Below are 25,476 nucleotides of genomic sequence, written 5' to 3' on the forward strand. Positions count from 1 at the left end.
AGCACAAAATGTCAAAGTGAAAGACTTAAAATTTTGTGCATTTTCCTTATGTATGGCTTTATTTAATGTATGTTTGTAATACTGTATAGTAGAAATATTTCTATTTGTTAATTTGCATTTCTCGAGTTAATGAGTTACGAATTACACAGTAATGTTACTTTGCATAAGTGTAGCCATTTCCAAAAAATACAGTAAAGATCATAATCAGAAAGTTAAAAAGTATGCTCAAACTGGCAGATACATGTGATTTGAGTAGTACAGCATAGATAAATCTCTCTTTTCTTTGCTGGAGCCTTCAAATATAAACGGAATTTGTAACAAGTCTTGTGTGTGAATTTTTTCCTTTTGGAAATTAGTCAGAAATTTTTACTTGATCCCAGTGAAGGCAGTCAACCCTTCCATTGTTTATTTCTCTTCTCCATAGGTAAGTACTGTTGTCTTAAGCTAAGAAAGAATACTTGTGCATCTCTACAGCTTAGAACTATCATCAGTCATAGGTCCAGTCATTGACATCTAGTAATAGTTCTCCTTTTAGTGTAATTCCCTTTGAAAATTAAGTGTGCCAAACTTAAAATGTGTTGTGGTTCATATGGAAAAGATTAAAATACTGCACCTCTGCCTATAATACCCAAGAACAGAAGCTTCCAGTAGAAATCTGATGGCAACATTTACATTTCTCAAGTCAAGAGAAAATATTAAAAGTCATGAGATTTCTATTGCCCAAGAAGGAGGAAACAATACTACCTTGTTTTAATTTTTGGAGGGGAAAGTGCAACTATGTTGTTACCGTGTTCCTTAAGCATGTCCCTGTGTTGGTTTTTTTTCAAATGATTATGGTGATTCTAAAAGAGTACTTGAATTGTGTTCATTTAATACTGGGAGGGTTACACGTCTCACCAGTGCCAACACTTCGTCATTGTAATGAAGTACAGTTCACAACTGCCCATAATTACAGAGCCTCTGTGCAATCAGCAAGATTTCTAACGGGAGTCTATCACATCTAAAAGAACACTTTCTTCATTGCACAGTCTTAATCTCACCTGACGTTTTGTCAGCCAGGGCAGAAACTTTCTGCAGAAAGCAGGACAGTATCCCTGGTCTCCTTTAGACTAAAGAAGGTGGAAAATTAAGTTATTATAAATCTGCCTCTAATTATGTTAACAAATTATTACATCATGTAGATGAACCTGCTGTAGATCTTAGATATTTCTTTTATTGTTTTAGCAATTTACTCTATTTGTTATGCATGAAAAATGTTTTTGATAACCCATGTTGATCATACTTGCTAATGAACCAGTACCTACAATTACTGCACTTAAGCATATATCTTCAGAATATACAATGTTGGAGGCTTGCTAATGAGCTCAACAGTAATTGAAGACACTAATTAATTTAATCAGGGTTATTTTGCCTGCCAAAGTATAGGAGGATGGATGCTGCCACTGGAAGATGCTGGAGCATGTAACCTGTGGCTGTGTATTGAAGGAGAGATTTGGTTGTCAATCTGTTTCAGAAACTGGTAATGCACAAAATGTTTTCTCAGTTATAAAGGCAGTAGATATTTAGTACCTTATTCAGATCAATTTATTATGAAGCAGCATGACACTTTGTGCTGTGAATCTTTATAATGCCCAGAGGCTTTCACATGAAAATGGCTCATTTAATTTTCACTGGATTACTTTTTTCATTTAAACAACAATAATAATGTGAAGTTAAGTGCAGAGTTCAAATAACTTACAAGGGTTCTTTCCCAATATTCTTAACCTAATTTTGAAATATTAATATTTTTGAAATGCAGCTTCACATTTCAAAGATAATTTTATTTTTTGTGGGTCTTTTGTGGAAAACTCATTAGTTCTCTTAGTCCAGCCAGAGCAGTGTCCTTACCACCAAAGCATATAGGACATTTTTTAAAGGAAAACTTCTGTCAATCCAGCAGCTTGAAAGAAAGAGTGCAATAAACACAACTTGCACTATGTCAGTGATTTCCAATGTTGAAAAAAGGGACCCAGAATAACTCTTAGATCTATGTGGTTGGAAACCAGACACATAAAAGTTGTACTTTTTCATTGAGATGGATATTGCTAATGGAATTGCCTGTGAGAGCGTATAATGCCAGATAATGAATAGGTCAGCTCTGGCACAGCCTCTCAGGCTGCAGACACCATCCTCTCAGGCAGAGGAGGAGTGATGTGTTAGTGACAGCGCTTCTCAGGGGAGGAACAACAGAGACTGAGGAATATATCAAGGGGGAGATCAGTGGTAAACAGACAGAGTAGATGGCTTTTACTCACCTTCTATGCCATTTCTGGATGTCCCCCCTGGCTATAAAAGAATAAAATGGCAGAAATTTACTGTCATATCATTCACTTCTGCATGGGCTGAAAGAATGGCCCTCAGTTCTTTAAGACTTAATTATGTCCAGTTTTTGTGGCTGCTGCTGGAAGAAGCTTTGAAGGGGGAGGGAGTAATTTCTTTTCAATTTTTCCTTCCTTTTCTGCCCATTAGTGTGCTCTTTCCATAAAAATGCACCCAGGCACCAATCCATGGGGCTGGAGATATGGTCTGCTCAGACCTTTTGTGGCACCTGCTCACACCTTCTGACAGGCTCAAATGTTGAATTAGAATGGCCAACCCCCTAAGGTGGGGATGACCAGAGACCCCCTCGGTTTTCACAGCTGCCAGCTGCTTTCTTGCTCTCTCAGTTGTAAGTACAGAACACAGAAGCCAAAGTAGACACAGGCATTAAATTGAGAGCCAAGTTTGCCAACTACTTGTTTCTGCATTTTATGATTGAAAATCATCAATGTAAGGCTGCAAGAAAAGAGCTCCAGAATGACTCTGGAGGGTTGAATTTGTTTTTCGTGCAACTTTGTTTTGAGATGGCTTTTGAAACATGACCATCCCAAAGTGCTGGATTTGGTACATCCATCCACCCTGCAGCCAGCCCTAGAAGAGAATGGCTCTAATGCTCACTGAGAGGAGGAGAAGCAGGTGATGTGGGAGACTAGAGGAAACTTTCTTTTCCCTGGTGTTACTCAAAGGCTTACTGAATGGGCTTTATTCATTACTTGCAAAAATGTTTTATTGATTATACCAAAGCACAGTGTAACTAGTATTGCCTTAATTTTACATATTTATTTTCCTTTTTTTAAAGCCAGTAAAAAAATTCAATCTAGACTTTTTAAAAGCCTTTTATTTTCTTATATCACCCCAAAGGAAATCTTGCTATCTCCAAAGTAATAAATATATTTTTTTCTCCTGGAGACAATTCTTATTAATAGTCTGTGCTGAAATTCAGACTTGAAATAGCTTTTGTGTTCCCATGAAAAGAAAAAAGTGCATCATATACTTCATGTTACATGTCATCACCTCAAACATTAATTTGAGGTTAATCAGTACTAAAGGAAAATTCTTGCAAAGCTTAAACCTTTAATTTTACCAGGTGAGTGGCTATTCAGTACACAGACAACCTGTTCAGAACTGTCATCAGCAAATAAAAAATGAGGATAAAGGGAGACTCATCATTATTGTGTTTCTTTATAGTTGTGTTTGGGGTTTTTTTGTTATCTCATTCCTTTGTTAATGGGTTTGGGTTTTTTTTTGTTATCTCATTCCTTTGTTAACAGGTCCCTTCTACAGTATGTACCTAATAAGTGGGAATAAATTGCAGCAAATCTTGACATGGTCACATTCTTCAGAACATTAAATAGTCTGTTTAATTACAAAGATATCTGCATTTGTTAACAAAGTAATAAAATGCACAAATATGGAATCAATCCCCAAGTGGGAGACCATATGTGCGCAGGAATGCTTAGTCTGCATGAACAGTTAGCAGTTATACGTGTATGTATAATTTGCATAAATGATATAGGGGCCAAAGTTGACACAAGACCCATGTGAAAAATTATTTTAGTATTAAATGTTCTTCCTCTTTAATGAAACATAGGAGATGGGAAGCCATGCCTTTGTGCTTTATATTAACAGATTTCCATTCTGAGTTTCTGTAGAAAGAAAGCTGAGAAAATTTTCATTAATATCAGAGGAACACATATAGTCAAATTTTATGTAGATTGTATTACCAAATATGACTAGTCAGTGATGCTGCAAGACATTCTATCTAAACTTAATTCTGCTGCTGCCATATTGCCACATTATGTGGCCCATATGATTGTGTGGACCACAGTGTAGTGCACACTAACAGAGATGAAGGCAAAGGCAAGAGCTTCCCCCATGGTGCATCCAGGTGTGCCCTTGTTCCGGATGCGTGGGTCAGGGAGTCAAAAAGCCCTTGGTTATGTTTGATCTGTTGGAAACCCTTGTTCCCTTTGTCATGCTTGCTTGGACTTGCTCATATGTTTTTATGTTATTCCACATCTTTTGAGGGTTTCCCATCTAGTTAGACTCTAAGGCCATCAGCATAGGAAACACATAATTGTCGTGAAGACCACTGGATTACTGTAAAGGCCAGAACTAGATAATTCACGGGGAAATTTTAAACTGAGAGGGGTAATTTTAAATGAGACTTCATTTTTTATTGTATTTCTAGAAGAAACAAAAACAATTTGAGCACTAGAAATGTAGCTGAAAACCAGTGTTTTTGTGAACATTAATTTTGCATTTCAAAATGGTACTATAGACTTTTAACTTCCCGTATGTTTTTCCTAAAGGAAGCAAATTACTGTAGTCAAATGGTAAAACACTCAGAACCAGCTTACGAATAAAAACCCTGAAAATGTCTTGTGTCTGAGCTCTTGGGCCATTCCCATGATATGGTTATGACCTTGCTATGACAGGTATGCTATAAATTATCTAGAATGTCAGATGGATTCTGATTAGAAATATAGCCAGATCCCAGGAGGAAATAAAAGAAAACATTTTTTTTTTGCTAGGAAATTATATTATGTTTATATCCATTCTGTTGATTTCCGTTGCTAGACCACTTCACATGTGTTGCTGTGGATCCAGATGTTGTCTTATACTTGTTCCTGCTCCACACAGAAAGCAGCAATACCAGGTCATGATAGGCCCACATGCAAGCCTTACTTAAACTATTTAATGTATTGTTATACAAGGTTGCCAGGATTTTTTTAGATGAATTATGCAGAAATATGATACTGAGTGAACATGAGATAACAATGTAGGAAACTCAGCTACTTCTCATCAGACTTGAGCTCCAAACCCCTCGCCAGCTTTGTTGTCCTCTGGAGCTGCTCCAGCAACTCAGTGTCTTTCCTACCATGAAGGGGCCAGATCTAAACACAGAATTTGAGGTGTGGCCCCACCAGTGCCCAGTACAGGGGGACAATCCCTGCCCTCCTCCTGCTGGCCACAGCATTGCTGGCACAGGCCAGGATGCCATTGGCCTTCTTGGCCACCTGGGCACAGCCTGGCTCCTGTTCAGCTGCTGTCACCAGCACCCCCAGGGCCTTTTCCTGTCATTCTACCCCAGCCTGTAGTGCTTCCTGGAGTTGTTGTGACTGAAAAGGATTACCTGGAAATTTGTCTTGTTGAACTTCATACCACTGGCCTCAGCACATCAATCCAGACTGTCCAGATGTTTTTGTAGAGCTTTCACAGCCTCCAGTGGAGCAAAACTCCCATCCAACCAGGTGTCATGCACTAACTGAGGGTGTACTTGATCGCCTCATCCAGATCAGTTATAAAGATACTAAATAGGACTGGTCCCAGTACTGAGCCCTGGGAACAGCACTGGTGACTGAACACCAGCTGGATGTAGCTCCATGCACCACCACTCTTTGGGCCTGGCCATACAACTGGTTCTTTACCCAGCAAACTGTGCACTCGTCCAAGCCACAGGCAGACAGTTTCTCCAGAAGAATTCTGTGGGAAATGGTGTCAGAAGATTTGCTGAAGTCCAGGTAGACAACATCCATGGCCTTTCCCTCATCCACTAAGTGGGACCCTTTGTCACAGAAGGAGATCAAGTTAGACAAGCACATTTCCTTGGGGCACATTCCTTGGTTGGCTCCCTCACTAGCTGCTCCAGGACATTATCTTCCACACCCTCCAAGAACATCCTAGGCTGTTTCATCTCTGTTGTGTTTCATTTCCAGTAGATATCCATTAATTTGATGTTCCCCACAAGCGCAAGAGTCAGTGATTCTCCTAGCTGCTTATAGAATATTTCATCTGCTTCTTAATCCTGGCTGGGGGTCTATCCTGGACTCTCACCAGGCTACCTGCTGTGTTGGCTTTCCCCCTGATTCTTACCCATGAACAAGGAACTAGGGTTGTGACCATCATTAAGCTCAAGATAATCAAAACACTTCTAACTTGCAGGGCTACCCAATAGCCTATCCCTCCTAAAGTGTTTATAGCCATCCATTACAGCATTCCAGTTTCACAAGTTGATTTTAAGGTAATCTGTAGGACTTGTTGCCTTTTTTTCTCTATTGACCCTTAAGGTGTCTGAGAACTAGACTAATCACTGGTTGCCAGTAGCACTTGAGATGGTATTGCAAAAACTTGAGAGATGTCAGAAACAACAGTACTCACCCTTAGGGATAAGAGTAGAAGTCTGACCAGGCAGCTTCTTTATATTTAGCAAATCCCTTTGTCTGGTCTTGTAAAATATTTGTTATGCATTTATTTTTGTGTCAGTTGATAAGCTCTGTGTGGTACTAAAGGAGATCACGAAAGACAGGCATGAATAAAATCAGACATGCTAGGAGGTAAGAGAGGGAAGTGAAATAACTTTGCTTTTCATCTTTCACTTGTCCTTAAGTTGTCACTGGATAAGTATCTGATATGATTGGATTTGTCTTCAACAGCAGAAGAGAGCACAAACTAGAAGGTAGTACTTGTGGACCAAAGAAAGGTGCAAAACTGGGTTCTGATTTCACAAACACTTAGAAAAATAAGCTATAAGAGTTTAAAGGTAGTGTTTTAAAATAATTAGCACCTTCACAAATATTTTTCCTTGAAATGCATTTTCAGTGTTAACCTAAGACACAATAAAAAGCTAATACATGGGATGAATAGGTATGAAATCAAGAGACTGTCTTCTGAAATTTTCATAATTGCTTTATTATAAAAATTGTATACCTATCACTTTAGTAAAGTTCTGCTACTACATGGTTGGGTCTACTTCTAAACTTCTTACTCAGGTGACTCATTCCATGGTCATAGAAATTTGGCTTGATCCTGTCCTTCAAAGATGTAAATGCCTGCTTGTATTTTCATGTTTGGGCTTTTTTACAGAGATGTAAAAAATAGCACTTTTAAGTGTGCAGTTTTTTAAACTTTCCCTCTGTCTTCCAGTTTGTCTTCTTATCTGATTTTGTTGAGAAGAGCTTAAATGAGATGGTTAAAAAGGAACAGGTGCCTGATCCTAAATTAGTAGAATTAGACCTAGGCCTTTAATTTAACTTGGCTTTAAGCATTCTACTGAAATACTGTTTCTTCTTTCAACTGTTCCCAACAGCTCTTAATCCATCTGATAATATAAACAGAGAGTTTATGCTGGGACCACCACTGTACACATAGGTTGTAGAACTCAGTCCACAGGGGCTGTTTAGTTGATAAAGACATTCTCAAGCAGAACTTTTTTGGGCCTCTTGCAGGCTAAACACAGGATGTGAACCTACTGTTGCTGTACCAATTTACATGAGATGGAATCCATGCCATGGGGGCAATTTCTATGTAATTTGCAATGGGATATAGAAGTGTATGAGAGAGGACGAATAATTTTTGTCTGAATTCACAATATCAAACCAAGAACAAAGTCAGAATTACCTTGGTTAACCAACCCAAACCATTCTGTGATTCTATAATCTTACATCCTTCTATGATTCTATAATCTTATCTTCTCTAGTACTTCTGTTATTTTTATTGCAAATTATGTACAACAGCTATAACTGGAACAAAGATCCAGTTGCATAGGAAGTTATAAAATGCAAGTATTACCTAAACACTCATTAAACAACATTACAAACAGAAATGTAAACAGTAAACAGACTGTGTTTCACTTATTTGAAGTGAAGCTGTTTGACAACTTTTTTCACAGCACCCAGAAAATGATAACAAAAGCTAGCAAACATATTAGCCAGGGAGATTCTAAGTAGGCAAAAAACAATTTGCTTATGGATAGGAATTAATTTGTGGCACACAAACTATATTGCAAGATATCAAGAGATGTAGACAGAACCTTGATTTTGTGTCCTACTGAGTCAACACGCTTCCATGTGCATCCAGACATCTTTGTAAGACTTCTATGAAGAGATGAGATGAGTCCCTGCAGGATCTAGCAGTCCTTTGAACTTTCACTATCAAGGAGTGGAAGATAAAATAGTAACCTTGGTACTGCCACTTTGTGCAAAGATTATTTATCTAGCATTATGTCAGCTATGAAGAGGGGAAAAATGGGGAAGGAGTCAAGAGAAGGACTAATGCTGAACTATTTGTACTAAGGGAGTGCTGAAGAACCCAGAGGTCCATTAAGAAACAAAGTACTCTTGCTATTAGTGTCCCAGCCATCAGCTTTAGAGGTCTGATGTAATACCCACAGGATCACTGTGGCCAATTCAAATCCCAGTGCTTCCTCACTGCCCTGCTCACCAGGGAATAGTTGTGGTTTAGGGATTTTTGTCAGAAATGTTCTTTAGTATTTTGACATGATAGATATCATTTGGAGCTACAGCAGGGCATGGATGACAGTGCTGCTTGGAAGTAGGGGAGAATGAACAGGATTAATGTTAGACACTTGAGACTGTTAGGGGGTATTCTCTCTGACTTCTCTGCCTTTTCCATTTCCCTGCCGAACCTGGATTTATAGCTGCCTGCAGTTTCTCCATTATATCTGACACTAGCCTCCTAAGCAAGTTTTCAGATTGTGGATGGATGCAAGTGAGAAATGACCTAAAGGATATGGCAGTAGAGCTAAGATAGGTATTAGTCTGGGAACTGCAAATCAAACTTCCAGGCAGGAAATTCAGACTTTTATAGCATGTGAAACATAGAGCAGCATAAAGTATTGGGGGAAGAAAATGGAAAGAGTTAGTTAGCCTCAATGTCTTTTCTGTTATACTATTTTTGGAATCATATTTTAAAGTATTTAAGCTAGACTTTATCACATAGGTGATTACCTATTAAAAGCTAGGTTACCACTAGCTGTAGAAGTTTTTTAAATTACAGTTCTTGACAGATAAGTACTGTTGGTCTCACCTGATGTGGTATTCAGTATTAGGGACTGTGCAGTCTTAGCAAGTTTTCAGTCTTTCAGGATTCCAGCAGCTGATTCAGAGTAAAAAAAGGCATTCGTTTTCTCTGTAGAACTTCAGTTTGTTTTGTAGTTCATTGCTTCTATTGATTCTGTTTGAAATGCAAATAATGACAGAAACATAGGCCAGCAGCTGCAGCTCTGAGACACTCACTCCAAATGTAAATGTGACACACACTGGGATTAGCCCCCTGTCCTTGTGGCCTGGAGGGGTTTTGTCAGGAATAAAGCAAGCAAGAGCTCCCAGGAGCTCAGGGAGTGAGCTGGAAGACACCCTTGAAGGAAACCAAAAGTATAATTTTGACCTTTGTTACTGAAAATAAAGATTGCAAAGCTGCTCAAAGGTTTTAACTAAACATATTTTAATTGAAAATGCCCTTTCAATAGAATTCACATTTTGATAAAATGTCTTGTTTTTCTTTATGGGCAGGATTTTTCAGATGCAAGCAAACATGTAATATCTTGCCTCTTTTTTGTTGCCCCCCACAATTTCCAAATTGAAATTGTGTAAAAAATTATTTCCGTTTAAAAGCTTTTATCAAAAAAGCATAAGACTGGCTTTACAAGGGTCATTTTCACAAAGGTCTCCTTTCCCCTAGTGTATTCCGCAGTGGGGTAAAAGGAGGAAGGTCTCCACAGCTGAGGCACGAGCCCTTATCCTGGCCATAAGCAGTAGTGATAGCTGTGGCCGGCTGTGCTGACGCTGCCCATGTCCACTCTGCTGGGGAATGACAGGTAGAGAATGTTCTGGATGTCCTGGATGTGTGATGTCTCCTTAGCCTCAGCACACCTAATGCATGCTGGGCTCACGGGCAGCTCATGCTGCTGTTGTGTTACTTGTTTATATTGCATGTTTGTGTCAGTTCGCTTACCTCTCATGTGAGTTCTTGTCTGTGAAAATTACAGTTGGGACAGAAAGAAAGCAAGGATCAGGAAGAGAAAAGAATGAGTGAAGAAATGAGGGCAGTTTTGTAATTAATCAGCACAAACATATTCAAAATTTTGTGATGCTGGTGGTGCAAAGGAGATAAAATTCCATGGTGTGAAGTGGGACAGGACACCTCATCCTTATAAAAAGGTCAGAGAGCCAAACCTGCCCAGGAGATCTGGTTTCTTACTGCTTTCCTATTTCCTTCCAAGCCACCAGGAGCTGCATGTATCCAGCAGTGGATTTGGCCAAATGAAGACAGATTTGCAAGCCATCAGACTACTTCAGTGGTGCAATTTGTGTGACTGGTGTTCACATCTTGGGTTTATGAATAGGAAAGATTCAAACACTGGAATTAAGTTGCTCATAGCCAGAATTAAGACCTTTTGTGTTTCAGAAGGGTTTAGAATTTATTGCCACACAAACTGTGGAGATGTACTGCAATCTGTAATTTAAATTTAAATGAACCTCTTGTTTAATATATTATCTGATGGTGAGATAAGAAATGAATGTTTTTCTTGGAGGTGAAAATAACAGAAAGAAAGGCACTATAGAAACTGTAAGATTGCATATGGATGAAGAATGGCATATACAGTAAGTCTGATAATAGTGGAGTAGATAGTACCCAGATACTTGAAATGGGTGAGCATAACAATGTTGGCATAGACCAACATTCAGAGAAAATGAGACTGAAGCACCATCTCACAGATATGTTAATACATAGGAATGTTAATACACAGAAGTCAAATGAGGGAAAAGAGAACTGCATCAGTGTAATTAGAATATAAGGTCAGACCTACAAATTTATTTTTTACTCATGCACTTGGTGTGCATATACAATTGATGTGACTTGTAAACTGACATAGGCTCTGAAGATATAAATGAGTCCTTAATGTTTTGAGAACTCTCCTCTGAGTCAGTTGAATATGATATTTGTGAGAGTTTCTTGCATTAAATGAAATATTGCAATGCCAGTGGAATTTTCAGTATCCCTGACTAAATGAAAGCAATTAATAGAATTCAAAGGAGAGTTGCATGGGATGTTTTATAAATATTTTTAAATAAGAGCAAACATGCTAAGTCTTTATAATATAAAGTATAAGTCCCCGTGCTTTCACCTCGGTGAACAACAGGGATTTGTTTGAAGTTGCAGATCAAGATCTAATACTCACGAACAGCAAATAGATTAAATCTATAAACACTGAGAGCTATCCCAAAGAACATGTGGTTTTGTTTTATAACAAAAAAGTCCAAGGACAGTCTGCAAATAAGTGTGCCAGTTTTCTGAAGATTCTTTCATATATTTTTTTTATTCTTTGGCATATGAAAGAGGAACCTTTCCCTCAGCCATAAATATTATTATGAGGGTTTTATTGATGAACAAATCAAATATTAGTGTCATACCAGACAATATTTTTGCTTGGAAACTTGATTAGACTATATTCCATGCTTCATTGTCACTTAAAAACAACAGCACAGGCAGTCTCTCACATTATTTGGAGAAAAGAGGCCAAAGAAGACCTTTGGAAATCCAGCAATCTTGCTGACACCCTCAAAGTGTGAATTAAGGGATACTAGGGAGGGGGTCAGAGACATTGTTTTGAAATCTAAATCTGATTTATTTATACCCTTTTAGAGATTTCCTAAAGCACTGGAAAGCATGGGTCTGGCCCAACAGGTTTTTCCTGGAAGCAATGAGGAAGTAAATTCACCTCAGCAAATCTGCTGATTGTCACAGAGGGTGGATCCCAAAACAGGGGAGCAATCTCCCTGTGGATTCCTAATGGACACTCTCCTGAAAGTACCGAAGACCTCTCTTGTCTGGGTGGTACCTGCTGTCATCAAGGGTGATCTTACTGTGTTTGTAAAATCCCCATGGCATGCAGATGAGTAGATGGGTCTTCTTCTGGTTCTGTCCTCTTAACTGGGTGTATACAAGCAGCTTTAGGATAAGCACTGAATGTTTCCAGCACTGCAGTCCTAGTGAAAGGATAAATACATAGATTCTTTCATTTTCTTTTTCTTAGCTACATGCAGAAAATATATAAACCTCTTTATGGACACATACCATCTCCTACCCCATGCCTACCAGCAGTCATATTCAGTTTTAACTTTAGCATTCATAAAAAATGAATGAAATTTTGCCAAGTCACCTATTGAAAACTGAGTAGCAGCATATGCGATTTAGCCACCTGGGTAGGCTTTTGTGGGGACAGCCACTGTAACCAATGGCTCTTTTTATAATCCTGGGAATTTACGTTTTGTGGGTGTTTAAAAATCAGCTGTTTCAGTGCCAGTTCTCTTGCAAATGAGGAAGGTACAGGTTATCTGGGTTGGGTGAGGTTTTCATCAGTCTAGGTAGGACTGCATAGAAGTGAGGGGGGTGGGATATGGAGCTCATCCTGTGACAGAGTGTGAGCTAGAAACTGAATGACAGTAATTTTATGTATCAGCTGGGGATAAAACAAAACCTGAATAAAAACCTGTGCAGTGACTGTACTTTGAAGAAGAGGTCTCCAGAAATGGTCATTAGGTTAAGGAAGGCAGGCAATATAGAATACTCAGATAACACAGTGAAACTCACCCTTTGAGCAAAGGTGATGTTTCTTTTTGCCCTACCACCTGTGCAGGCCTAGTGCATACTCTTCACTGTAAGACAGGTAGAGTTTGAGGCACGTGCATTCTGAATTTGTACAGTGCTTGAGTTCTCTAATGTTACTTTTATACTTGACTTCATTTATTAATCATGTATTCATCTGTTCTCCGAAAATACACAGTGGTATACCATCATATCTGAGTCAGGAAGATGTTTTTCTGTTGCTTTTTCTAGAGGTCTCCTTCAAAGTATGTTGAAATGGACCTCCTTTTGTGCATGCGTATCCAAGGCCACGCTGTTAAATCTTCTTAATATCCTCATGGAGTCTTGCCAAATGGTACAAATTTCTCACTTTTGCCACTTTATATTCTGCAGAATTTTTGAGGTGAAAGCCTACAGGAATTTTTGAGACTTAGATAAATCCTAGTGTAGATTATTGATATTCATTATTGATAGATAATTTATACTTTCCATTTTTCTACAAAACTATCATTTATCTACCAAATTTACCACATTGTCTCATTCTCAACTATGTGAGAGCTGAGCATTTTTTCAATGTTATCTGGATTTTGTCCTTTAAGAAACTCCCAAGACCTGTTCTTTTTTCTGGCTCTTGTGTTCCCCAGTTGTTTTTTGTTTTTTGTTTGTTTGTTTGTTTGTTTTTATCAGGGAGATACATCATTAGATAATTTCAACAGTATGACCCTTGGGGCTACAGATGAGAGCCTTCAGACTTCAGAACTCCAGAAGCACATTTTCAGGTGTAGTCTGTGCACAGAGGCAAAGTCTGAAGCTTGCTGGGGAGGAGCCCAAAAACTTAAACCCCCTGATTTAAATAGAACCTTTATATCTCCAGTATCCACACTGTATTGCTCAAGAGATACCACTTAAATAAATTGTCTGTGTCCTTATGAAATCCCCAGGTGGAATATGGACACAAGACATCTTTTAAAACACATGAAATGGAAGAACTGTATTTTAATTGCTGTATGCCTGTAAAATCACATCAGGTCTATTAAAAATACTCTCCCAACACATTTATAGATTTCAATTTGGACACTTAGAAATGTGTCATCTTGGCAGTCCTTTGCTGGAGGCTACTTGGTATCAATTGACAGATGTGATTAGAAATCTGAAATTTGTTTAAAAGGTTGGTGATCACCATTCTTTGTGTTTTAACCCTAAGTTTTCTAGGTTTCAGATACAGAAATGGGAGTTGCCAGAGGTAATTTTTTTTCACAGCATGATGTGTCATCTGTATGATGAAACCAGCTTTAATTATTCAGTTGGTGCTTGCAAACAGTTGCTTAGTGACTGTGTCCTTTCTGTTCAAATCTGCAGTAAAACTCATTTGCGTGCTAGGTCACTGGCTGTTTTAAGTCAGCATGACCCTGCTGATTTAATTGGTATACACTAAGAAAACCTAGTTAAAAATGCCTTTGTAAATTTAATACTTATCTTCTACAATACTTACAGACAAGACAATGCTGACCAATAAAAGCGACATCTTGTGTATTTCTCAGTATCCTACTTTGTCTTTTACACATGTGATTATTTTCACTGATAGCTCTCCTGAAGAGTACTTAAAATCAGCCCTGCAGCAATTTTACTTTTGGAAAGGACTAGGTGAAGCTGATCAAGTAATCATTTGGTAACTCAAGAAGACAAGCCTACATGAAGTTTGCCCTGGAAAGCATCACAATATATTAATTCATAACTAAAAATCTTTGTATTTGAACTCGTGTTTCTTTAAAAAAACACACTTTTTTCACAAGGCTCTGTCCTTCAATTAAAAATATACAAACTGAAAATAAAAACACATGTTCTTCTCAGTGGGAGAGAAAGTGTAAGGAGTCTAGAGCCATAGCAGCTTACAGATTAGTCTCCCAAGAAGAGCCTGGTCTATGCATGTATTGTGGAAGCAGCTTTCTACTTACCAGGCACCAGGTGGTCACCTATGGTTGATCTAAGAACCAAACACTGCCACAAATGCTATTAGTAGTGGGTAATGAGATTAATTCCCCATAGTATTTGCAATATCCTTGAGGGGTTTTTTTCACTGAAGCAGCATAGGGCTGATAGCACCCTTTAGACAATGAAAGAGTTTAGTCTTTGTTGTATGCACATAATTCTCATTGGCATTAACAGGAGTTAAGCATGCACAAAAAAGGAAGAATAAAGCTTGGAAGTTTAAGCAATCATAGTATGATAGAGGTTTCCAAGAGTTTCACAAAGGACCAGGTGAAAATTGTATGACTATTCCTACTGGGTGATATTAAGTATTTTCAGAGATTTCTGTTTTTGAGGCATAAAAGGTGATTAAGGGCTCCAAAATAACAATGAAGATTAAGTAAAAGGTAAGAAGACTTAGCTGCAAGAGACAGAACTTAAGGCAGAGCTCGTATTTAATTGTTTTGCTTTCTGTGACAGAGTGAGATTTTGCTTTTTTCATTTCATTTTCAACTAGTTTTGATATGTGCTGAGCATTGTCATGGCCTGTCTGGAAGTTTCATGGATCTTTATCAGGTTGGAGAGGACACAGTTCGCCACAGCAGTTCTTGCATATACAGGAGTAAATGGTTTTGCCAGGTGTGAGTTCTGTTTCCTCATGTAAATGCTTTTTGTAAATGCTTTTGCTTAAGCTTAAGCAAAAAGGATCCTCCCATTAAGGTCTGCAACAGTAGTCATCTCCTCCTCAGCTCAGAGGCTGCCTGAACTATTTCTGGGAGCATAAATCTTCCTAAGAAAAAGATTTAACAAGTTAAACATTTGAGGATTAAAATAGGTGTTTTCAGAGCTAGATCTGTTCCTCACTCATCCTTCTGTACAGAATTTGGTATAGGGAGACAATACAGGGCCAGTCAAGGAATAAAAACATCCAAGCTGATGCTTGACTGGCCTCTGGAATCACTCCACTATGTCATTTAGAGGACCAGTTTTTGCTGTCACACTTGCTGGTTCATTGATTTCTGGTTTCCAAGTCCTCTGACCTCTGTTGGTGGCTATTTTTTTCTTGTATCAGTGGAAATGGGCTATCACTATTTCTTGTTTATGCATTGCTTTCTGTTGTTACAGTTCCAGCCACTGGTAAGGATAATTGTTTGGTGAAATTTTAAGAAGTTAGGTATGAAAAGACATTGCCTATGCAACACAATGTTTGAATATGGGTTTGTATTTCCTGAAGATAACTGCTGGCTTTTTGTTTTTGATAAACTGATAAACAAAAAGACTCTACCTGTTTTTTATAATCTAATTAGAAGATAGTATTGTCTTTTTCTGCTTTAAAATGTAGTTCAATTGGTTGTACTTAAACACATCATCCAAAAATTAAACACCGAAGACTGGAGGGACTACTTTTATGGCTTGTTTTAATTCCAGAAATGAAACCAGAACAATGTTCCCTATGTGCTGAAACAGGTGTGCCTTCTCATTTTCTTCTCTGTAAAATCTAGCATTAATTAATAGTATTTGCCTGTACTGTACACAAAGGCAATCGATTTCATATTATATTTGCAGTTTGTATAAAACCATCACAGTGAAGAACCGCACACATTCAGCAAAGAATCAGTGGAGGAAGGGGTTTGGATGTTTTTAAGAGGCTCTCTCTTGTCTCTGCCTTGGGGTGGAACAGTTGCTCTGCTCTTTCAGACCAGGAAAGCATTTGCTGCTAGAAAGGGACAGTGAATTTAATCCAGAAATTGATTAGCAACACTGTTTATATGTAAAGCAGAATAAAAGCTTTGGGCAAGTTTTGCTATGAAGCCGGGAAGCCGGGTGGTTGCCAGGGGAAAAGCTTATACCTAGTTCTCATTAAAGGCTTACAAACAGAGCATCTTGTTATATTTTGTAGTGGTTGCAGAGACTCAGGGATATTCCACAGCTGGTGAATTAGCTGATAGTAATGCTACATTCAACAGAATTCCAGTTTCCTAAAATGCACAAAAATAAACCCAAGTATTAAAAAAATACAACTTTTCCTCTGTAATACAGCTGTGATGATTCTATGATTTGTTCATGGAATAGCAATAAAGCTGTGATGTTACTTGAGGAACAAGAACTTCACAGTTCTTCAAAGAGCTCCACTAGGTAAATAATGTTTAAGGAGATATTTTGACAAACAATGTAGAGGTTTTCTAGTACATAGTAAACATTACAGTACAGGGATCAAGGGTGGATTATTAACTGTGGGGTTTTTTTCCCAAGAAAATATACTGATCCCCAGACCATAGGCAAATTCGAACATAAGTGATCTTAAAATACTGCAAAGTAAAGTGTATAATCTGCAGTGCAAGGCTCCTGGAACAGCTGTAGTGCTTGCAAACAGAATCTGTCATTCATTATTCATGGGCTGTCAAGATGAGGAAATCCATTCTGATTTGAACTAGGAGGAAGAATAAAAATTGTATCTAAACTAGAAATTTTAATAAATACATGGCAAAGAAAATGTGCTTCAGGGAAGGGATGGATTCCCTATGTGTGACAACCTTATAGGTTGTATTGACTTGTCAGATTTTCAACAGGAATGGCAGATGAACTTAAAACTTAATTGCATGTAAGGTAATGATACTGAGACCCAGAAATATTCTCCAGAGGATTCTAATTGGAGCTTTGGGTTTGGCTTCAGCTGCTATAGTGATGAAAACCCATTAGTAAGAAGGCTGCAGCAATTTAGAAACATTAACAGAAACCTTCTGAAGTGATCAAAATTCAGATACTTCTCCCTAAGGAGATGCAAAAGAGTAAAAATGTACTCAGATAGAGATGTCTGGGAAGAGGAAAGGCAAACTTCTGAAATATTTTTTTTCTGAAAAAAATTTATCCCTTTGCAACACATTTTAAATTTACGTCATAGTTTCCCTGATGCTGCTGTGCTCCATTTTCCTTATGAAAGTGGGAGTTGCAGTGAAGTTCAAGGAAGCATCTGCAGAGTGTGCTGCAGAGGAAAGGAAAAAGCTTCCCTCCCCTGGCAGTCAGGATGCTGTGGGCTGAAACAGTACAGCCAGGCACTGCAGCACAGGGAAGTAAAGGGAAAGGATGTAAAAAGAAAAGGTTTTAGTAATAGCAACATTTGAAAGGAAATAAAATAAATTTAACTGAGATTGTTGAGTATTCTTTTGAAATATAAGAAAGGGTCTTGGCTACTTGGTTAAATACCGCTAAGGAGAACCATAATTGCTGATATTTCCTAGCTTGATTTCAAAAGCAGATCTTTATAATGAAAGAACCATTTCCGTCCATCAGTGGCAATATTCCTATGGAGTACACTTGGATTTGAGGTAGATGCTAAGATAGTTAATGGAGATTGGCATAATCAGACTTTGTTTTAAGAAGTAATTAAAATAAGTCCGCTAGTTTTGTTGGTTGGGTTTGGTTTTTTCCCATAAAAAGCAGCCCTTGGAAAAAGTGCCAAGCATGTTTGGTGGAAAAAACCTGCTTAGCACCTTGAACAGCCCAGTAAACAGTTTTCTCTGTAATGTGAATATACCGGTCACTTGGTAAAACAAAAGAACACTTATGCTTCTAACCAGTCCTGTGAATTATGAGATATTATGTGTTCAATAAACCATGAAGTATGAGATAGGGGTATTGAGAAAGAAGTAGATTTTTCCTAAATAAGATTTTATTTGGCTATTTGGCAATTGAGATGTGAGAGATACCTTTTCTGAATAACTGACCAAAGTTAAATATCGCATTGCAGTAACTATTTTAAATAAATTATACTGGGAAGTGGTTTGCTCTGCTCAGGATAATTTTAATTCCTAGGTCCAAGATGTTTTCCAGAATTCAAAGAAGAAATTTTCCTTCAGTCTAGACAGAGAGGGTTGTGGAAGAGGTCTGATGTTGAGCACTTCTCCTTCTCTCCCTGGTTAGTAACCCTCCCAAATGCAGTTTCAGTTGAGGACTTTTATTGACCTTCAGGACTCATGAGTCAGCTCTGCATTGCTGCAGTCTCCCATCACGGTGTGTATTGGCTGCCAGTTCCTCTGCAGTGCTAGGGCACTGTGCTGTGCTGCTGAAAGATAAATCTCCAAATGAGCTCTGCAGTGCATCCTAGAGCAATGCTATTTTCTATGTAATTCAGAATTAAGGATAGGAGGGAGATTAATGAGAGACAATGAAAAAGCCTAAAAATATAGGGCTGACCATGGTATATATGCCATTACACAGGTCAATGGAAGAAGAGAAATTACACAGTTCAGAGACAGCCATGAAGGACTGTGGCATCATATGAGAAAGCAAAGACTGTTGCCACAGTTCTGTTGTCTCTACAACTGGTTAGGATATTGAATGTTTTCCCCAGAAAGATAAAATCTTTTGTATTGGGAATAATTGGTTGTCATAGGAAATCAAATTGATTTCCTAATCCAAGAAGTACTCCAACAATCAGATTGCCACTCATTTCACTAAGAGGCTGGTCTTTTTTTCCATTGGTAATGAATTTTAATGCTCCACGGCAGTAACTTGTCACTGAACTAATTGAATAAATTGATGCTGTTGACTGACTATTTAGTATATTTTTTCTTAAGAAAAGCTGAGGGTGAACCCATTTATTGGGCATTGGATTCCACTACTGTTGCAAGTGCAGCATATAAACAGCAAGTGGGGTTTTTTGGACTCTGATTTTATTGAGGTCTTCAGAAGTATTGGTTTTAAATTTCACGTCTTTCCAGATACTCAGTGAAATCAATAATGAAATCCCTAGGGTACTTGGTTCAGTTTTCTCTCTTTTGGGAGATAAATCTATTTTAGTAGACATTAAAATTATAATATGTAAACTTTTCCTGTTATTTTACTCAGACTTATTTGCTTCAACTTTTCAGGGTAGTCTTTGATTTTTAATGCTTTAGAAGTCCATAGTGTCCTGAAACTGTCAAATATCAAGAATTATGTGAGAAATACCATTTTCCAAAGGTGAGAAATGAGAGTTGAGAGTACTAATTTGCCCAACACTAATAGGTGGGAGTAAAAGGGCAGTTTGCTTCTACTTGATAAATTTTGACAGAAGATTAGATGCCGCACAAAGTTGGCAGACATGGAAGAAATCAATATTTAGTGTGGAAAGATGACACAATTGTTGATCAGCAGGGTGTGAAAAAGGTGATGTAATGTCTTGGATTAATTTCAGGATATTTCAGGGTGGATGGTCTCAGAGCAGTGAGGTCCCTGCAATCACTTGTACTGCTTGCAACAGCTCCTAGCACAGCTCAGTTCATAGGTCTGCAAGTATTAGAGAATAAAGTTTGAGGCAGAAAATATGAATCCAGCTATGAAAATTAGTGCAAATAGGTCGACTTGCATTTTCTCACTGCTGTCTAAGAGTCCTGAGCAAGGATTGTTTAACTGGGTTTGAGTACAGTAACCGGAGGCTGAATCTTGCAGTCACTGTTCAGACTGCATAATCATCTTCTGTCTAGCCTCCCACTTTCAGGACTCTATTATTATCTGAAGGTATAAACCTTAAAGAGATCTGACAGATAAGGACTTATCCAAAAACAAAAATGAAATTGTATGCAACAGGCTTTATTTCATTAAATAAATCTGAGCTTAAAAATGAAGAAATACAATACAGGAGGATGCAGGACATATTGCCTCTGAGGACTTGTAGTTAATAAATTGTTCCAAGTCAGATGTGGGTAGGAAGAATGTTTAACTATCATCACCAGGCTACAGCTGAACCAAATGAAATTCAAACATCAATTCCATTTATGCGGGGAGAGGGAGAAAATAAACTAGAGATTTATGCTTTCTGGATAGTCACAACACAGTTCATCATTCCAGCTGATCAGATGCAAGAAAGATTAACCTAACTTTGCAGAGATAATGCATAATTCCCTATAAAAACCATGTAACATTAGATATGAATCTGAACCTACCATCATGTCCAGAGCAAGCAGGTTTAAATGATGGCAAGAAAAATAGTCACATTTTGCAGTTAGTGTCATTCTTCCAAATCTTTGTCTCCATCATAGGGCTCAGCAATTTTAACTCATTATTAGATTTGTTCACAGCTGTCACATCAGCTCGGCATCCTAGCAGGATTTTATTTTCACCTAGAAATGTGTAAAATATTCTGATATTCATACATTTATAGGAGTTATAGCTGGAAAAAAAATTATTACACCTTCCTAGATGACAGCCTAAATTTAAGAAGCCGTTGGGCTGAATTGAGCCCTGGAGGCAGTGAATCCGTCTTCTCTGGCATAAATGAAGTTATGCCTATGTTATGCACACCCCATTGTGTCAGCTAGTTACAAGGCTGAATGATTGCCCTCCACAGGCCCTGGCATCACCTGCAGGGCTTTCAGACCTTTTCTGAAGGAGCTTTGTGAAGTCCTGTTCTTGTAGTCCAGTCCCTGGATATTAGACAGCTATTTCTTCATCAAGTCTGGAAATCATTTTCTTCTTACTTGCAGATACAGAACTCCAGAGTTTTACAGCATCAAAATCTGCTTTGGTGACTCTGTAAAATCACTACTTTTCTCAGTCCTGGAAACTTGGCTACTTGTCCAGCTTGCAGTTTAGTTCAGCAGGAAGCTTAGCATGCTTTGGTATCCCATTCTCAACAAAGAAGTTGAAGAGGATGGAGTGCTCCATATCATTTATGCAAGATTTCTTCAGATAATTGATAGTCTGCTATAAAAGGGTACCTTGTTACTTTATCTATGGTCTGAAATTGTTGTTGCAGTGTTGTGCCTCCAGGTAGATAGGATATTTGGGGCTGGTCACAATTACAGTATTATGTGACAATTTATACCCTTTGATCCTTGCATTAAAACAAAGAAAAATAGATTTGTTCAGTTAGTACAAGACATAGCAACCATCAGATGATCAGTTGTCCAGACTCTGAGTGCTCTGTTGATACTATAGAACAACCACAAAGAACCCAAAGTTAATATATCTGATTTTGGAGGACAAATTTGAAGTCCAGACTAGAAATAGCAGATGAAATAGTGAGCGGTTTGAAGTTACTTAAAATGTATGAGTTATTAGATTACTGTGCTGGGGATATGATAACCTTCCAATAACCTTCATCAGACATGGTAAATCTGAAACAGATTGCAGTTGAGATGATTCTTGAACATCAGTTATTGCTTCCCAGCATGGTGGCTCACATGCTCCAGTACTGTTTTTCAAGAGGCTAAGCTTCCCTTAGGATTTTAGGGATGGATGTTTTATGGTTTATTTTGGAGAATTTATCCCCTCAATGTCTGGGAATTCTTCCGCAAGACCAGGCGCAGCTGGGGGGCCCTGGGCATTGAAGCTCCTTACGAGTGCAGAGCCCTGCAGGTTTCTAGCTGCAGAGAGGTCCCTGCATATTCACGGTGTGTGGGAAGTTCCCTCAGCCAGCCTTGCAGGCTGTGCCGTCTGTTAATGCCACCCAGCACGGTGGCTGACGTCACGCTGCCACAGTCATGTCTTCTGGCAGTGAAACGAGGCTTTGGAGTTCTCTACAATGAGAAATGAGAGATGCTTAAAGTTGCCAGAGAAATGTGTTTGAATGCCAGATCAGGTTACCAATTTCAGGGAGAAGGCATACTTCCAGGGAGAATACTCCTTTTACCCTTTCTGCCAAGAATGACGGCAGGAAGGATTTGCCTGCTTCCTCTGTGTTTACTTTGTGGAGGAATTGTATTGATAGGGAGTAAGTGAATGTTGATTTCTACCTGGAGTGACAGGAGAAGCTGGTGGAAACTCCTCTATTGAGTAGTGTGTTACAGCAGGCACACCCATGGCCTGGGTTGCACAGGCATGCCCAGGAAAAGTGTGGCAGTAGAGATGCTTGGTTAAACAAAACTTGAATGAGGACTTGATTTCTTTCCTTTGCCATTCATTTGTACTTTGTGTTTGCACAAATTTACATGGTTACTGTTAAAAATGTCTCTCATGTTCATGCTGCTTGATTGGCCTGACTTGACTGTGTAAGTTAAGAAAACTGTTCTGTCACTTTTCTAGGAAACGTGACTAACACCAACCCCATCTCAATAACCACACAATAGATTTCATTGATACTTGGATGAGTAGGGGGGGGCATAAGGATCCTATGGCCATAGAAACTGGGTTGATGAGTGCAATTTTAAGCAAATTTCACACGCTATTTACTTCTCTCTGTTCTTGTTCTGAATCAAACAGGTGCCAGACTCTTTGCTCATATCAAAGCTTTAATTTGAAGCTTTAATTAATAAAGATAAAAGATAGGCAGATACTTGGATTTCTTCCAAACACAAACAATATTTATATATTAAAGTCTTTAGAAGGGGCTTTGACTTGCTTCCTAGAAACTATAAGCAGGTAAAATCCATCTACCCAACCACTTCCGTGCAATGAGGAAGTATCTTCCTTCCTTCCTTTGTCAAGTCATAGAAATTATCGGTCATATGTAGAGAGAGGCTGCAAAAATCCAGTAAAGCAACCCCAGATGTACACAAGTCTCAGGTTCTCCCACTCACATCTGTAATTTAATAAGTCACAGGCTCTTACCAGTTTATGAGGTGCTGTTGCTGCTTTCTGCTCCCATACTGTGATAGTTAATTTCTGTCTGATAAAACCATTCCCGTGGGAATGAGCTGAGCATCTCAGGATATCAATCTGGGCAGCAAGCCTGCATTACTCTTACAAAATTGCAAATAGTTTTTCCAAGTCTCCCCTATTTGTCAAGCGGTGACATGGGACCATGTTACTGACATCAGCAAGTAGCTGCAAACTTACCAGATGTTCCTGGGATGGGAGCCCTCATAGTGACTCACAACCTGCCAGCGCCAGGTCCCCACCCTGTATGGTAATCAGTAACATGTTTATCCCAAGGAGCTGAAGAGGGAGACAGTCACACGTGCATCTCTGGGTGGGCACCATGCACGTGGTGCAGACAACTTGCCTGCCCCTGGAGATCAGTCTCAGGGCCCATGAACCCACACAAGCACCAGAATAGGGTGTCTGGTAGGGTGTAAGTAACCACCACCGGTGTTGGTCAGCAGGAGTTGTGGTTGTGACTCCTCAGGTAAAATCCTTCCTAGCTACACAGACACACTACTTGGAGCAGCTCCAGTTAAGTCCAAAGTATGTGCTTTGAGCCCGATTAAAGAAATGTGCATTTTTGACTAACGTTGCATGTGGCTAATTGCATTTCTTTTCTACCTGTGTTTAATGTGTTCATGTCTAATGATACATGAACCTTAGTCTAGCCTGAAGCAAAGTATGTGCTCAGTGTCACCAACTATTACGCAAGAAATTTCAGTGTCTCCTAAAAGGTTCCTTTCCTTTCCTTAATGATAAGATTCAATAAACTCCGCCTAATCTCTTAATTAAAGGGAAATCTGACAAACAACTAAAATATCAGAGCACGGAGCATCTTCTGAAGGAGTCTGCAGTAACAGAACCATCTGGATGTTTTATTGACTGCAGCTTTATATGTGCATTTCTGATAGGCAAGGAACCAAAACTAAAATGAATTGCGAAGGGTAATATCAGAACTGGGTGTTGCAGAGGGAGTGAAACTTGCCCTCTTCCCCTTTTGTAATATATAATTTGGATCCTTCTTTCAAGGAAGCATAGCAGAAAGAATGTATGTTAAGAAAACTGGGTTTCTTCAAACAAAGTAGATATTTATCCTTAAGTTTCTAGGCACTGTCATGCATAAGAGAATAGATTACAACCCTATCTCACATTTTACTTGAGAACACTATTTCCCTTCTCCATCACTTTCTATCATTTGGGTGTATGCTCACATGCTTATAAATGTAGAGCTTCCCCAGAGCAGCAGCGACAGACGCAGCACAGTGGGAGCTCAAGGGGCAGGGAGGAGGAGGAAGGCGGGACTGGTGCAGGCAGGTCAGGGAGGAAGGAAGGCTGGGGCAGGTAGGGCAGCACCAAGCCTGCCCCAGCCAGGGACACTGTGGGAATGGCTGGCTGCCCTTTCTCTCACACAATGCTCTCAGGCATGTGGAGCTCCTTTCAGCCTGACTGTCCTCAGCCTTGTTAATTTACGTCTCTTTACAGGGGAGGTTTTCTAAGTTGGCAAATAGGTCTGTGTCCCTACTCCCTTTTAAGCCTAATTAATTATTTTAATTGATTAATACTGCACCAAGCAGTTTGCTCAGAAGGGATGGCTCTTCTGGTTTTTTGGACTAATTACCAGTCTGGATTTCTGAATGACAATCCAATGCTAATTAATCTCACTGCAATTCTCACAGAGAGAGACCCTGATAAGAACTTGCCAATTAACATAAGTGGTGGGGGGGAATCAACAGTTCTATTTTGTTTCTCTGGCATTCACTCCCAGTCAGATGAATGTCACTATTAAATACAGAGACAGAGTTAGTATGAAAGCCAGTAGGCTGTGAGGCTGCTCCCAACTTGCCCAGACTTTGCTAATTCAGGATGTAGATGTTATTTTTATGCCCTGTCACTGTTGTTGCTTGACATTGCTTGCTACAGCTTTTGTAAGCAGGAGTGAGATAAAGTAGGGCAGCATGGCAAATGTCTAACCATCTCCACAGGGAACTTTTTGCAGTGTCCCAATGTTAATCAATACCAGTGGAAGGCTGAAGGGAGCATTTTGGCAGCATGGGTTCTAGTTTTCACTTGATTTGTCAGGGCCAGATGCTCAGCTGATGATGGTTACTCCCTTACCTGCACCAGCTCTGTGAGAACAAGGTGAGTTATAGGTAGTCCTTCAGACAGGTCAGCCAGAAGGCTGTCACACAATGAGATACA

At 39.0% G+C, this 25,476-nt stretch overlaps 1 protein-coding gene across 1 annotated transcript in view; it reads left to right on the forward strand.

Moving 5' to 3' along the window:
- MAP1B (microtubule associated protein 1B) overlaps nucleotides 1–25,476 on the forward strand; it is a 70,028-nt gene that overhangs the window by 18,498 nt on the left and 26,054 nt on the right. The window lies entirely within an intron of this gene.

Source organism: Agelaius phoeniceus, chromosome Z (assembly GCF_051311805.1).
Source record: "Agelaius phoeniceus isolate bAgePho1 chromosome Z, bAgePho1.hap1, whole genome shotgun sequence".
Classification (NCBI taxonomy): domain Eukaryota; kingdom Metazoa; phylum Chordata; class Aves; order Passeriformes; family Icteridae; genus Agelaius; species Agelaius phoeniceus.